Here is a 15,788-nt window from a genome sequence, read left to right as displayed (position 1 = left end):
ATTTTTATTTTTATGAAAAATTCATTGTTTAAGAATTATTTTGGGGACAAATGACAAATTTCCTCATTTTATTAGATATTTTACACATCACTCATCAGTGTAATACACACACACTACATATTTTTTCTAATTAAAACGAATTGTCAAAATGACACAACAAAACCCTAGTTGAGGTGTTTAAAATGAAGAAGGCTTACTTGAGGTATCTAAGAAAAAGTTGGTGCCAGCTTTAAGGGGTTGCTAATGAGTTCAGCCTTAGAATATTTATCTCACAATTTATATCATAATGATGGGATAAGTTATCCAATAAATATGGTAAAATAACTTATTCCGAAATAATTAATCACAAAATAACTTGTACCCAACCAAACACAACCCTTTACAGTTTCTCTCTTCTCTAATTTGATCTATAAAGAGCTTTTTTTACACAGACAAATAATGTGCGTATACACAAGTCATGGAAAACTTCAGAATTGTTATGTTGCCATACTTAGCTTATTGTCACATCACACTTTTCCTTGAACTAGCCAAGAAAATCTTAGACAGAGGGTTCTCCATTGGCATATGTTCCACTCCCATTCATCTTAGCTTCATGAAGGAAAAAATCTTAGAGAAATACTCTTCCTCAATTCATCTTATGGGAGCTTCACTTACCAAACTTACCTAAACTTCCTCCTCATCACCACACAAAAAAGGGTCTTCCAAAACATCCTAAACAAATTCTCTTTATAGCACTTAAAATGATCAAACCACAATTTCACCAAATCTTGAGAGATAAAAAACCCAATTTTTTGATATATGATATCATGTTACTATGGTCAGCTGTAGTAGCATGTTGTTTCAACATCCCATCATTAAAATTCTACATTGTAAATGCAACTTTTTTTAGTTATTTTTTCTATTTTTATCACAAATCAAGAGAGAAATTCCCTTTCCTGGCTGTGTATATGTGGAATTACGAGAAAGAAAACATGACACATGAAGTTGCGGATGATCTAGAGGTACAAGTTGATAGAGACAATATTACTGAATCCAACATGTTTGTGCTTGTTGATAGTTCTAGATCAATAGATGGGAAGTAATTAGATTATCTTTGTGAAACATGACAAGCAAAAGTTGTACCTATTGGAACACGATTTCATCAAGATGATGTTGGTAACTTTGATAATAATAGGGATCTCATCAAATGGCTTGAGAAGAAAACAGACCATTCAACTATTTATGTCTTTTTTGGGAGTGAGTATTTCTTAACCAAAGAAGAAATGGAAGAGATAGCTTATAGATTAGAGATTAACAATATTGATTTCATATGGGCTGTTAGGTTTCAAAAAGGAGAACAAGTGTCTCTTCCTAAAGGTTTTGTAGAAAGAATTGGAGACATAGGAAGGATAGTTGAAGGATGGGCTCCACAACAGAGAATTTTGAACCATCCAAGTATTGGCACATATGTAACTCATTGTGGTTGGAATTCCTCACTAGAAAGCATAGAGTTTGGTGTTCCCATCATAGCTATGCCTATGCTTTATGATCGGCCTCTTAATGCTAGATTGATCGTGGAAATTGAAATAATTATTGAGGTCCTAAGAGATAGAAATGGGAATCTTGATAGAATTTATATAGCTTAGAATATTAAACATGTCATTTGTAACAAAATAGAGGTGAATTTGAGAAAGAATGTGAATAATTTGTCATGCCCTAAGAGGATACCCTAGGCGTGGCCGACACTCAGAGACTATTTCTATTCCCCAAGCGAACCACTTGGCCCATTCACATATTTATTCAATCATATTCTATCAGCGAAAGACTTAACTCATCAATAAAAATGACTCATAAGGGAATGCCAAAGGCAAACCATCTATCAAATCCAATCAACAAAACTAGCATGAATGAAACTAGTCAAAGAAAATACAAATCAACATCATCAAAAATCTAGTCTATGAAACCTTTATCACCTGTCTAAGTGGTGCAAGTTACAGGTTCATGGATATCTCAAATCAGAAGAAGAAAACTGAACTCAAAATCTAGAAAAATAAATGTGGTATCCTCCGGAAGTAGGGAGGATTCACCAATCAGCTGAATACGAATAGATCCTTAATGATGCACCTGTTGATGATCCCTACTACCTGTCTCTGCATCATAAAATGATGCAGACCCAAATGGATGTCAGTACATAGAATATATGAGTATATAATGTAGCAATCAAGATGTACAAAGTCTAAACAAGAATAAGATTTAGATAGAGACTAATCAAATACAATCAAATCCAATCAAATCCAATCAGAGTACTGTCAATACCTATATATGATTTTTTCTTATTCGACAACCATCACTTATGAGCTAGTGATAGTACAACAAGCCAACGTTGTTTTCACATTCGTTCAATACCTTGATAGGGTAGTAACGAATCAACCAATCATAGATCCAAAACTGTCCTATCATGTTAGGACAATAAACTAGCAAACATCTGACTTAACGACTCAATCCTTTCTTACGTTTAGCGACATAGTTATTGGGTTCGAGTTATTACTTACTCTTACTCAATTTGGTGCTCGATACTGCTGCCAAGACTCAAAGCTCATAAGATAATCAATCCAAATCAAACTAACTCAACAAGTCTCAAATGGACTTTTACCAATTCATCAGTTCTATCAAATCAAGTCTTTCAACCAATCAATTTCTCAATCATTCATTTAAGAGGAGTTTGAACAATTATTTATGAGAACATTCAATTGATACCATTCACTTGGGTTCAAGTATGAACATTTAAAGGACTATCAAGTTCATCAACACTACCATCATGCTCGCATCCCAATCACAATCATGCATTTACAAATTCAAGGCTCTAGATGCAATCCTTAAACATATACATTCAATATTCATTAATATGCTACTAGGGTTTATCAAACAAGTAGTTCAAATCATTTTTTCAAGAAACTATTTCATAAAAAGGCACTAATTTCTCAATAATCAGTAAAACATGTTAAATATAAAAAAGAAATTCTCAAGAAATACAATCATGGGGGACTCAATCCATTCACAATAAATCTCACAATCATGGGCACGTAGAGGAACAAATTCCATGTTTTAGTTTAGCCTTACATACTTGGAACTCGAAGAACAATCAAATATAAAAGACCTCACTCGAAGACCGTAAACCTTAGCCTTTCTCATTTTCTCCAATCCTCCCTCTCAATTAGTTTTCCCACTCAATTAGTTTAAGTGTTAGTGAGAGCTTTTGGCATAAAGGGTACTGTTAAGGGACTCAAAATAGTCCCAACAAATCACGGTTTTGATCTAGGAAGGTGGGAAAAGATAAGAATACCCTTCATAAAAACCGTCTTAGGCCGCCTGTAAGTCATAATTATGACTCGTATGAAATTTGATGGATCATCAAGTCTATTCATGGAACTGGGCTAGAAAGGCTTGCGGTCTATGACAGTTCTATTATTCATAAACCACTCGATGAGTCGTAGACACGACTTGTCATGCAGGTCATGGAAACTCTAAGAAAACTGAGTCTCTGAATCTCTTCTATGATTCATTTCTATGAATCGTAGTCTATTTGATGACTCACCAACTCCACTCATGGGAGTGACTTCAAGTTTTGGATTTTGGCTAAGTGTCAAGGAGTTCTACGAGTCCCTTCTACAACTCGTAGAAACTCTTACCAATTGTAAAGGTTGATCGTAGGGAGGGTCTGCAGGACTGAATTTTTCACTAACTGTAGGAGGGACTTATGAGTCATCCCTATGACTCATAGAACTCTATACGAATCATAGAGGACACTATTGGCTCACTAGGTAAGTCCATTTCATTAAATTTTCTTAATGTCCTCAGACTCTGTCTAGGTTAGAATAACAGAGGGAGTTATAATATCTCCCTTTTGGGATCATTCGTCCTCGATTGAAGGTCAAGCTAAGGGTTTACTCAAGGCACAAATACAATCAAGACTCAAATACTTAATCAATGAAACAATCACTACTTGGATTCAAGAATACAAATCAAATACTCAAACTTGGAATGAACTTCAAATCAAAGATAGGAAAAAGGAATATTATCATCGACTTCATCATGATAAGGTATGAATAGATGGGGGTATCTAGATTTCATATCCTTTTCATCTTCCCATGTAGCCTCTTCAACAAACTGATTTCGTCATATAAGTTTAATGGATGCTACCTCATTAGTTCTCAATTTTTGAACTTGTCGATCAAGAATCTGAACCAAAATCTCTTCATAACTCAAACTCTCTTTCACCTTAATTCTCTCAGTCAGGGCAACAAGCGAAGGATCTCCCAAACACTTCTTAAGCATAGAGATGTGAAATACAGGATGAATAGCTGCTAAACTTGCTAGCAACCCCAATTCATAAGCCACATGACCAACCCTCTTCATAATCTGATAAGGACCAATTTAGCAGGGATTGAGCTTTTCTTTTTTTCAAATCTCATTACACCCTTCATAGGTGAAACCTTCAAGTATACCCAATCATGTACTTTGAACTCCAAATCTCTATTCCTAACATCAGTGTAGAATTTCTAGCGATACTGAGGAGTTCTCAACCTCTCTTGGATAATCTTCACTTTTTCCTAATATGCTAAACCAAGTCTGGTCCAATCTACTCAATTTTACCTACTTTAAACTACCCAATTGGTGATCTACATCTCCTCCCATACATAGCTTTATAAGGAGCCATTTGGATGCTCGAATAGAAGCTATTATTGTATGCAAACTCAATAAGAGGTAGATGTTCATCCTAACTACCTTTAAAGTAGATGAATCAGGCTCTCAACATATCCTCCAAATTTTGAATGGTACACTCTGCCTGGTCGTTTGTCTATGGATAAAAACGGTGCTAAGGTTCACTCTTGAACCCAAACATTTCTAGAAAAACTTCCCAATGGGCAGTGAACTAAGCTCCCCTATTTGAGATGATGGACAAGGGGGCTCCATGAAGTCTGACAATATCTCAAAGGCACAATCTGGCATAGTCCTCTGCGGTGTTTGTAGTCTTAATCGGCAAGAAATGGTCTTAATTTGTCATCCTATTCACAATCACCCAAATGAAGTCATATTGTCTGCGGGATTGCGGTAAACCTGTTATGAAGTCCATGTTGATCATTTCCTACTTCCATTCTGAAATTTCTATATTCTGAGCCACTCCACAAGGCCTTTGGTGCTCAACTTTAACTTGTTGGTAGTTCGGGCACTTGGATAAAACTTTTGCAATATTCTTCTTCATTCCAATCCATAAATATACTCCTCTCAAGTCATAGTACATCTTTGTAGAACCTAGATGGATAGAGTATTTGTAGTAATGGGCCTCTGCCATGATCATCTCTCTAATACCATCAACACTTCGTATGCACATTATCCCTTGATACCTCAACACTCCATCCTTCCCTTTGGTAAAAGCCATTATCTTCTGCTTGTGAACATCGTCTTTTTAGTTTGAGGAGAATAGGATCTTGATCTTGCTTTTCTTTTACCTACACAACTAGAGATGATTCAGCCTCATTCTAAAGGATAGTACCACCCTCACTAGAGTCAATAAGTTGAACTCCCAAACGTGCAAGCCTATGCACCTCTTTGGATAATACTTTATTCCCCTCTTTTACATGGGAAGTGTTACCCATAGATAACCTGCTAAGAGCATCTACAAAAATATTTGTTTATATCATAATCTTTGAGCAACTCAAGCCATGTCCTTTGTCTCAAGTTTAGCTTCTTCAGAGTAAAACATAATGTAGGCTCTTGCGATCTGTGAACACTTCACCATGCACACCATAAAGATGGTGACACTAAATCTTGATAGTAATTACTACGACTGCCAACTTGAGGTCGTGAGTGGGGTAGTTCCTCTAAAGAATCTTAAGCTATCTAGAAGCATAAGCTATCACCATTCACTTTTGCATTAACACAACCCAATCCAACTCTAGACACATCTCAATAGATAAAAAAACCACACATTCCCTCGAGTAGGGATAACACTGTAGCAGTAGTCAATCTTGTTTTCAACTTTTGAAAATTCTTCTCGCAAACATCTGACCATTGAAACTTAGCCTTCATTTGAGTTAGCTTATTCAATGGTGAGATACGGATGAGAACCCTTCAATAAATCTATGATAGTAACAGGCCAAACCAAAGAAACTTTCTATGTCACTCGGGGAAGTGGGCCTTGACCAGTTCTTAGCTGCTTCAATCTTTTGCGAATCAAATCATATACCCTCGCCTGATACAACATGGCCTAAGAATTCCACAAAAGTAAGCCAAAATTCACACTTTGAAAAAGTAGCATATAACTCCCTATCCTTGAGAGTCTGAAGAAAAATTCTAAGATGATTAGCATGCTCCTCCTCACTCCTCGAATAGATCAATATATCATCTATAAATACAATCACAAATGTCCAAATACTGTTTGAATACTATGTTCATTAAGTCCATAACTTCGGCTAGAGCGTTGGTCAAACTAAAAGACATGATAAAAAACTCAAAGTGACCATATCGGGTCTGAAAAGTAGTCTTTAGGATGTCATATTCACTCACTTTAAGTTGGTGGTAGCCTGATTTAAGGTCTATCTTTGAGACGCAAGTCAAAACCTAAAGATGATCAAATAGATCATCTATTCTGGGGAAGGGATACTTGTTCTTTATGGTGACCTTATTCAATAGACGATAGTCATTGCAAATTTTCAACTATCCATCTTTCTTTCACATGAATAGGACAGGAGTGCCCTAAGGTGAGACACTCGGCCTAATAAATACCTTATATAAGAGATCTTTCAGTTTCTCATTCAACTCGGTAGGAGCCATTCTATATTGAGGAATCAGGAAGGACATCAATTCCAAAGTCTATCTCTTTATTAGGAGGGACTCTAGGCAGATCTTCAAGACACTTACATTCAGGACTGACTCAAGAGTAGGGGACTCAACACTATCATCCTTGACTCTAACAATAAGATAGATACACCCTTTAGAGATCAACTTTCTGGACCTAAGGTAGGAGATAAATTTACCCTTAGACACAATAAGACTACCATTTCATTCTAAGACATGCTAATTCGGGAAACTAAACTTAACAATCTAAGCACTATAATTAACAGAGGCATAACAAGCATAAGTGCAGTCCTGTCATGAATCACATCAAAATCAACCATGTCCAACTTAACTAAGTCAGCCATGGTATCATTATGATAGATAGACACATTACAATCTCTACAGACCCTCTCAGCTAAGATAGATTCATAACTAGGAGTAGATACACTGGTAGGTTCAAGAAGATAGTCAGAAGTTCTATCAAATCTTATAGCCATATAAGGAGAAAAAATGATAATGTGGCCCCTAGGTCCATCAGAGAATAATAATCAAGAGTAAAGAATCGAATGATACCTAACATCAGGGGAGTTCTCCTGATCTTGGCAGCTATCCATGGCATATAGATGGTTTGAACCTTTGCCCGTACCTAAAGTGGTACCCCTCTGATTAGCTCTAGCTGGCGGTGTCGTGGTAGAGGACTGGGTTTTGTTGCCCCATGTCATATACTCCCTTTGAAAATAGCCCACTTGTCCACATTTGTAACATCCATTCCTTCCTTCTCTGCACTCTCCTAGGCAGAGTTTACCGCACTTTCCACAAGGTGGATTTCCCTGCAAACCTTGAGATACTCTAGCCTGGCATTGAGAACCTTGGGCATTGGAATTTTGGTGACTCTGTACCTGCTAATCATACCTATTATGCGGTAAAGGTGCATTTGTCGCTGATGGAGCATAGTTGGAAGACCTTTTCCGAAAGAAAGACATGTTGTCCTTACTCTGCCTTGGCTAATTCTCATGCCCAGGTGATTTTGCCTTCTAGCTCAAGTGCTTTTCCTTGTCTTTACTCTTATAATCCTCTACCTGCTGAGCATACACGATCAACCTGGAAATATCCATGTCAGAAATCAACAGTGATTCTTTGCACTTCTTCTTCACATGTCTTCCCAATTCGAAGACAAACTTCCTCATTTAGACCACATATTTGGGGCTCTCTCTAGAGAAAATCTAGAGAGCTGGATAAACTTAAGGCTGTACTCCTTTACAGTCAGCCCTTCTTAGTTCAGATTTACAAATTCTATAACCTTTGCTTTCCTCAACTCCCTAAGAAATAAGTGATCAAGGAATGCTCCCTCGAACTCGTCCCAAATAGCAGGCTCTGTATCGTCACCTCTACCTTCTTCCCACTGATTATACTAGACATTAGAAACATACTTGAGGCGATAGGAAAACAACACAACCCCTTCAATATCAGTAGCATGCATCACTTTTAGTATTTTCCATATCTCATCGATAAAGTTATGGGGTCCTCCTCAGACTTAGAACCCATGAAAACTGGTGGATTCATTCTCAAGAATTCTCTAATCCTCATGGTAGTAGCCGTCTCTTGATAACTAAAGTTAAGAGCTGGTGAACACTGGCTACTATTTCAGGAAGCTACCAATTAAGTGAGCATAGCAATCGCTCCTCAAAAATAGGCCTCTAAAGTTGGTACAGGCTCAGTAGTAGGCTCCTGGGGTGCCTCAGTGGACCTTGCGGGTTGGCCTCTAGTCCTCACTCCTGACAATAGGGATATCTTAGATTATGAAACCTCAGTATTGTCGTTGTTCCGTTGGCGAGCAGTGTGCTTAGGAGGCATTATCTTCAAATGTGTAACGCATGAATTAGGAAGGAACTTTTAGAGTTAAACTCTTTAGCATGAACTCAAAGTGTGAAAAAATGAAATAATTTTTTTTGTCCTATAGCCTCCTAATTATAAGTGTGGTGCACGACATACCCATAAGCAAGACTCTACTAGACACGATTTCATAGACTCCCTAGTACTCTTGAACTCTGTGCTCTGTTACCAAGTTTTTCATTCCCAAGGAGGGTACCCTAGGTGTGGCCGACACTTAGAGACTATTGCTAATCCTCAAGCGAACCACTTGGGTCATTCACACATTCATTCAATCACATTCTATCAATGGAATACTGAAATCATCCAGAAAAATAACTCATAAGGGAAGGGCAAAGGCCAACCATCTATCAAATCCAATCAACAAAACTAGTATGAATGAAACTAGTCAAAGACAATATAAATCAACATCATCAACAGTCTAGTCTATGAAGCCTCTATCCCCTGTCTAAGTGGTGCAGGTGAAAGGTTCATGGCTACCTCATATCACATGAAGAAAACTGAACTCAAAAGCTAGAAAGATAAATATGGTATCCTCCATAAGAAGTGAGGATTCACCAATGAGTTGAATATGAATAAATCCTCAACAATGCGCCTGTTGATGATTCCTAGTACCTGTCTTTGCATTATAAAATGATACAGACCTAAATGGACGTCACTACATGGAATGTACGAATATGTAATATATACATCAAGGTAGAATCAAATCAGCTCAGGAATCTCAAGTCGAGATGGTGAAAAACTCAATCAAGATGTTCTAAGTCTAAATAAGAATAAGATTTAGATAGAGACCAATCAAATACAATCCAATCCAATCCAATAAGAGTACTGTCAAGACCTATTTGGGAGTTTCTCTTATCCAAAAGCCATCACTTATGAGACAGTGATAGTACAACAAGTAAACGTTGTTGCCACGTCCGTTCAATACCATGCTAGGGTAGGAATAAATTAACCAATCAAGTCCTATCATGTCAAGACAATAAAATAGGAAACATCCGACTTAACGGTTCAATCCTCTCCTATATTTGGCGACATAGTTATTGGGTTTGAGTTATTATTTACTCTTACCCAATTTAGAGCAATACAATCCTCCAAATACTCAAAGCTCATAAGACAATCAATTCAAATTAAACAAACTCAACAAGTCTCAAATGGACTCTTACCAATTCATCAGTTCTATCAAATCAATTATTTGAACCAATCAACTTCCCAACCATTTATTTAAGAGAAGTTTGAACAATGATTTATGACAACATTTAATTGAGATGATTCACTTGGGTTCATGTATGAACATATAAAGGACTATCAAGTTTATCAACACTATCATCATGCTCACATTCCAATCACAATCATGCATTTACAAATACAAGGCTATGGACTCAATCCTTAAATATATACATTCAATATTCATCAATATACTATTAGGGATTATGAAACAAGTAGATCAAATCATTTGTTCAAGAAATTATTTCATAGAAAAGCACTAAATTCTCAATAATCAGTAAAAACATGTTAATTTTAAGAAAGAAATTCTCAAGAAATACAATCACGGGGTACTCAATCTATTCACAATCATGGGCACATGGAGGAACAAAGTTCATATTTTAGTTCAGATTTACATACCTGGAACTCAAAGAATAATTGAATATAGAAGACCTTACTTGGAGACCTTGAACCCTAGCCTCTCTCCTCTTCTCACATCCTCGCTCTCAATTAGTTTAAGTCTTAATGAGAGGTTTTCGCGTATAGGTACTGTTAAGGGACTCAAAATCATCCCAAAACATTGTGGTTTTGATCTAGGAGGGTGGAAAAGATGAGAATACCCTTCATAAAAACCATCTCAGGCCATCTACAAGTCGTAATTTCAACTCATAAGAACTTTGACGGATTGTCAAGTCCTTTATAGAACTGGGTTGGAAAAGTTTATGGTCTACGACTTAGTTATATGAGTCGTAAACCACTTGATGGGTCATTGACATGACTCATCTTGTAGGTTATGGAAACTCTGAGAAAACTAAGTCTTTGAATCTCTTCTACGAGTTATTTCTACAAATCATGGTCTAGTTGATGACTCATAAACTCCACTCATAGGATTTCTTCAAGTTATGCATTTTGGCCTAGTGTCGGGGAGTTGTATGAGTCCCTTCTATGACTCGTAGAAACCCTTATGGATTGTAAAGGTCGATCATAAGAAGGGTTTGCAGGACTGAATGTTTTACTAAGTGCAGGAGGGACCTAAGAATCGTCTTTACAAATCGCAGAACCTATACAAATCATAGAGGACACTCGTGGCCCACTCGGTCAATCTATTTCATCAAGTATTCTTAGGGTTCTCGGACTCTGTCTAGGCTAGAATAACACAGGGTGTTACATAATCTTGGTGAGAATGTGAGATCGCGAAGAGAGGAAGAGATGGGTGGAGTTTTTGAGGTTATACAACTACTGCGTGATGAGAAGAATGTTACCTTAATGGTTTCTAACTATTTTTAGTTGTTGTGTACTACTTCTGTCATTCGACTGCAGCATCAATGCATCTCAATAAAGATACTTTCATTTGTTTCCTTTTTTCACTAGCAGGCCAAATATCAAAATAGGGAAGATACTTGAGAATATTTGGATAACTAGCCACTGGGAAAACTTAATGTAGTGCATATCCATTTAATTTTTTTCCATTTATTTTCTAGGGTTAGGGTATATGAGGAATTATGGATTTTTCGAGTCAAGGCGTCTGCTACTATGTTCGCTTTGGCCGGATGGTAGAGTATAGAGAGCTCATAATCCTTCAGGAATTCAACCCAACGGCGCTACCTCGAGGTTATATCCCTCTAAGTCATAATATACTGAAGGCTCCTGTGATCAGTGTAGATCTCGCATCGAACTCCATATAGGTTGTGCGTCAAAATCATAAGCACAAAAACTAACGCCGCTAACTCCAAGTCATGAGTGGGTAGTTGCACTCATGCAGCTTAAGTTGCCAAGATGAATAAGAAATAACCCAGCCCTGCTGCATCAGCACACAACCCAAACCAAGAATGGATCCGTCACAATAAATAGTGAATCCCTCGCCCTCAATTGGAAGAGTCAATATAGAAGTGGTGGTAAGCAACTCCTTGAGCCTTTGAAAGGTCCTCCGACCACACAAACATAACATCCTGGCTAGTCAAACGAATCAGAGTGGCTGCTATAGTAGAAAATCCCTTAACAAAGCTCCTGTAGTACCTTGCCAATCTGACGAAGCTACAAATCTCCATCACATAACTGGGCCTAGCCCAATTACAAATAACCTCAACCTTCGCTGGATCTACCATAATGCCATCCTTGGTCACAACGTGCCCCAAGAATGCTACAAACTCAAGTCAAAACTCTCTATTTGAGAACTTGGCATAAAGCCGCTGATCTCTCAAAGTCTGGAGCACTACCCTCAAATGCTACTCATACACTTCCTGGCTCCACAAGATACCAAAATATCATCGATAAAGACAATAATAAAAGAGTAAAAATATGGCTTGAATACACGAGTCATCAAGTCCATGAATGCGATAGGGGCATTATTCAACCCAAAAGATATCACTAGGAACTCATAGTGGTTATAATGAGTCCTAAATGCGGTCTTAGGGATGTCTGATGCCCTGATCCTTAACTGGTGGTAGCCGTATCTCAAATCAATCTTAGAAAATACCACGGGACTTTGAAGTTGGTAAAATAGGTCATCAATACTAAGCATGGGGTAATGGTTCTTCACCGTCACCTTTTTCAACTTCCTGTAATCAATACACATCCGCATAGTACCATACTTCTTCTTAACGAACAAGACTGGGGCACCCCAACCAATACGCTAGACCGAAAGAATCCCTTACACAAGAGATCCTAAAGCTGAACACTGAGTTCTATGAGCTTTGTGGGGGCTATACGATCCAGTGTGAGGGAAATAAGATGAGTACCTAGCCCTAAATCAATGGCGAAGTCAATATCACAATTCGGAGGAAGACTAGGTAGGTCGGTCAAAAATACATCTGCAAACTCTAAGACTATAGGCACTGAGTCAATCGGAGGGCCCTACCTACTAACATCTATAACATAAGACAAATATGCCAAACATCCGCTAGCCACTAACCTCCAAGCTCGAATAAAAAAGATCACCCCAACCGACATGTGATAATAAGAGCCCTACCATACCACTAGTGAAATACTAAGCATGGCTAAGGTAACAGTATTGGCATAGCAATCCAAAATGGCATGGAAAGAGGATGACCGGTCCATTCCCAGAATCAAATCAAAATCCACCATATCAAGCAAACTAAGGTCAGGCCTAATGTCCCACCCTTGAATAGTCACCACACAAGCTCGAAAAACTTGATCCACTATAAAAGAATAACCTACCATGGTCGAGACATGCAACGGCTCAAATAAGGCCTCTAAACTCATACTTAGTCGAGGGCTAAAATATATACAGATATATAGGAATGGGTGGAGCCTGGATCAAATAAAGTGAATGTGGGCTGATGACATAATAGAACCATACCTGTGATCACATCATCTAAGGCCTCAGCCTCCACTCTAGCTGGATTTGCATTATAGTGGGCATGGGCTCCTCTACCCCATGCATCAACTCAGACTACTTTTTTTGCCTCCCCGAGGACAAACCCATGCACCTTGATGACCACTTCTGCGATCCTGGGCCAGGCCTCCGCCTCTAACTGGAGGTGCTATTGTTGGTGCAAGTCTAGCTGTTGTGGAGCTGGTGCGGCTGACCTATAGAGAGGGCACTTGCGAGACCAATGATCGAGCTCCCTATAGTCATAGAAACCCTATGTCTATCGTCTTGGAGCTGGAGATCCGCCACCTCAGCTAGAAAACCCTTATGAAAACCACCTCTGGCCTAAATTAGATCGGCACTAGTTCTACCCTGACGGTGCTTATCACCCTCTGATGTATGAAGTGAGGCCAGGAACGGGTGACTGACTGAAATCTTTGGCGAGATCGGTCATATGACTTCCTAGGCCAAAAGCGGTGCCCACCCTGGATATCCTCCTGGTAGATCACTTGTCGCTGCCCCCCTTGGTCGATGTGAAAGAGCTTCTCAAGGGTGCGGGCATAGTCCACTACATCCATAAATGAGCAGTCCGCTGAGACTAAGGACTGAGTCTCAATCGGTAATTGGAGTCTCAATACTCTGATGAAGCACCTAACTCTCTCTTACTCAGTAGGTAAGATCATGGTAGCATGTCTAGAGAGCTTGTGGAATTGGGCCTCGTACTCCGATATGATCATAGAGCCTGCTCTAATCGTAAAACCTAATCTCAAAGATGATCTCTGACGCTCCTGGGGATAAACCATTCTAGAAGGCCTCTAAAAACTCAGCCCACGACACCAGTGGAGACCCAACTAGCCTAGTCTCTAAATATGAATGCCACCACTACCAGGCAAGATCGTCTAGCTGATAAGCAATGAAGTCATCTTCTCTCGACTCCACTAAACCCAAAATTTGTAGCTGCTCACGGCAAGTAAGTCAAAATTTGTGGGCATCCTCACCCACAGCCCCAGAAAACATTGGTAGTAGTTGTTGTATACCCTCAATCAAGGATAATATGTAGGCGAACATCGCCTGAAGGTTCGGAGCTACAATTTGCTTGGGCAGTGGCTGGGCTGGTCCCAAGCCCACCAACTGCTGATTTACTAGAGCTGGTGGTGGCTCCACCTCCATCTTCTTAGTGTACTCTCTATCCTAGGATAAAGCTCCAGCCCTAGCACGACCTCGGGGTAGGCCTCTTCCCCTAGCCGGGGCCCTATCATGCATGCGAGCCATCTTGTAAAAGAGTGGAATAAGTCAGATACTCAGAAACAGATAAGACACATACTGCATGACAGTGATACAATAGAGACAAGTTCCTAAAGATATCATGTAGCCTCTCGAAGATAAGTCATGGATGTCTCCACATCAATCCGTAGGACTCTACTAGACATTAGCTCTGTACAAGTAAGACCAATGAACCTGGGGCTCGGATATCATCTTGTTATGACCCAATTTCTTAGGTCATGATGGCGCCTACTATGACCCCTCAATAGGCAAGCCGACCCATATCCCAGAACTGTCAGTAATAGGATGTCAAGATAGAAGACCAAGACTTTAAACTATAAACAGTAATGAAATAATAGGAACACAAATGAATGGCGGAAGAAAATCAAAATGTATACAAACCAAAAGATCTGTCGTAAAACCTAGAAGTCAAATATACAGAGCTACTACCAAAAGAGTACAAGCCCCAAAAGTGGACCACAGAGACAAAACTGTCTCAAGGAGCAAAAGAAAGTCAAAATATATATACAAAAGGAGACATGTAAATCTAGAATATTGTGTGCTCACCCTCATCTCCGGTAATGACTGATGTTTGCTCGAAATCAATGTTGATAGCTAGTACTCGGACCTACATCATTAAAATATATATAGAGTGTATTATGAGTATCAAAACAACAGCTACCCAGTAAGGATCATAGGCCAACTGAACAATATAAGAAAAAGTAAACTAAAGTGCGAGAAACCAATCACAACTAAAGATAGAACAAGAAATCAAAGTAGGTATGTACATAATCTTGCTCAACACACAAAGAGAAAGAGAAAAACTAGCTAAATCTGTCAGGCTCCGATTAACCAATGGGAATGCTCATATATAATTATGAAAGTAACAACCTGAATGGACACCCATAAGTCGGATAGGACAAAAAATAGTTGAAATAGAAATGAGAGAATCTGATGAAGTACCAACAGCGTCACAAAATCCCATAGACTTGAACCGAGCCATTCCAAGGACCTGAAGCTTGAACCCGAAATATGAAAAAGTCAAGGAATTGAACTGGAGAAATATAAGAGGATCAGGGACTCACACCTAGATTTGAAAGTAACCAAGGACGTGAACCTAGGATTGGATAAGCGTGTACTTAAACCACATGCAAAGAAGACCAAGGACTTGAACTAAGATAATAGTAGCTATAGACTTGAACCAGGGCTAGTAAGTAGCTGTGGACTTGAACCAAGGTTAATAGAGGCAGTGGACTTGAACCACGGCTAAGTAAAGCCAGGGACT

At 38.8% G+C, this 15,788-nt stretch overlaps 1 pseudogene; it reads left to right on the top strand.

Annotated features, from left to right (window-relative positions):
- The first annotated feature begins 457 nt into the window (after nt 1-457).
- Nucleotides 458-11,196, top strand: LOC129892729 (beta-D-glucosyl crocetin beta-1,6-glucosyltransferase-like; annotated as a pseudogene).
- Nucleotides 11,197-15,788: the final 4,592 nt, after the last annotated feature.

Source organism: Solanum dulcamara, chromosome 6 (assembly GCF_947179165.1).
Source record: "Solanum dulcamara chromosome 6, daSolDulc1.2, whole genome shotgun sequence".
NCBI classification, from domain to species: Eukaryota; Viridiplantae; Streptophyta; class Magnoliopsida; order Solanales; family Solanaceae; genus Solanum; species Solanum dulcamara.
The sequence above is the reverse complement of the archived record's forward strand: the minus strand, read 5'-3'. Positions and strand labels throughout refer to the sequence as shown.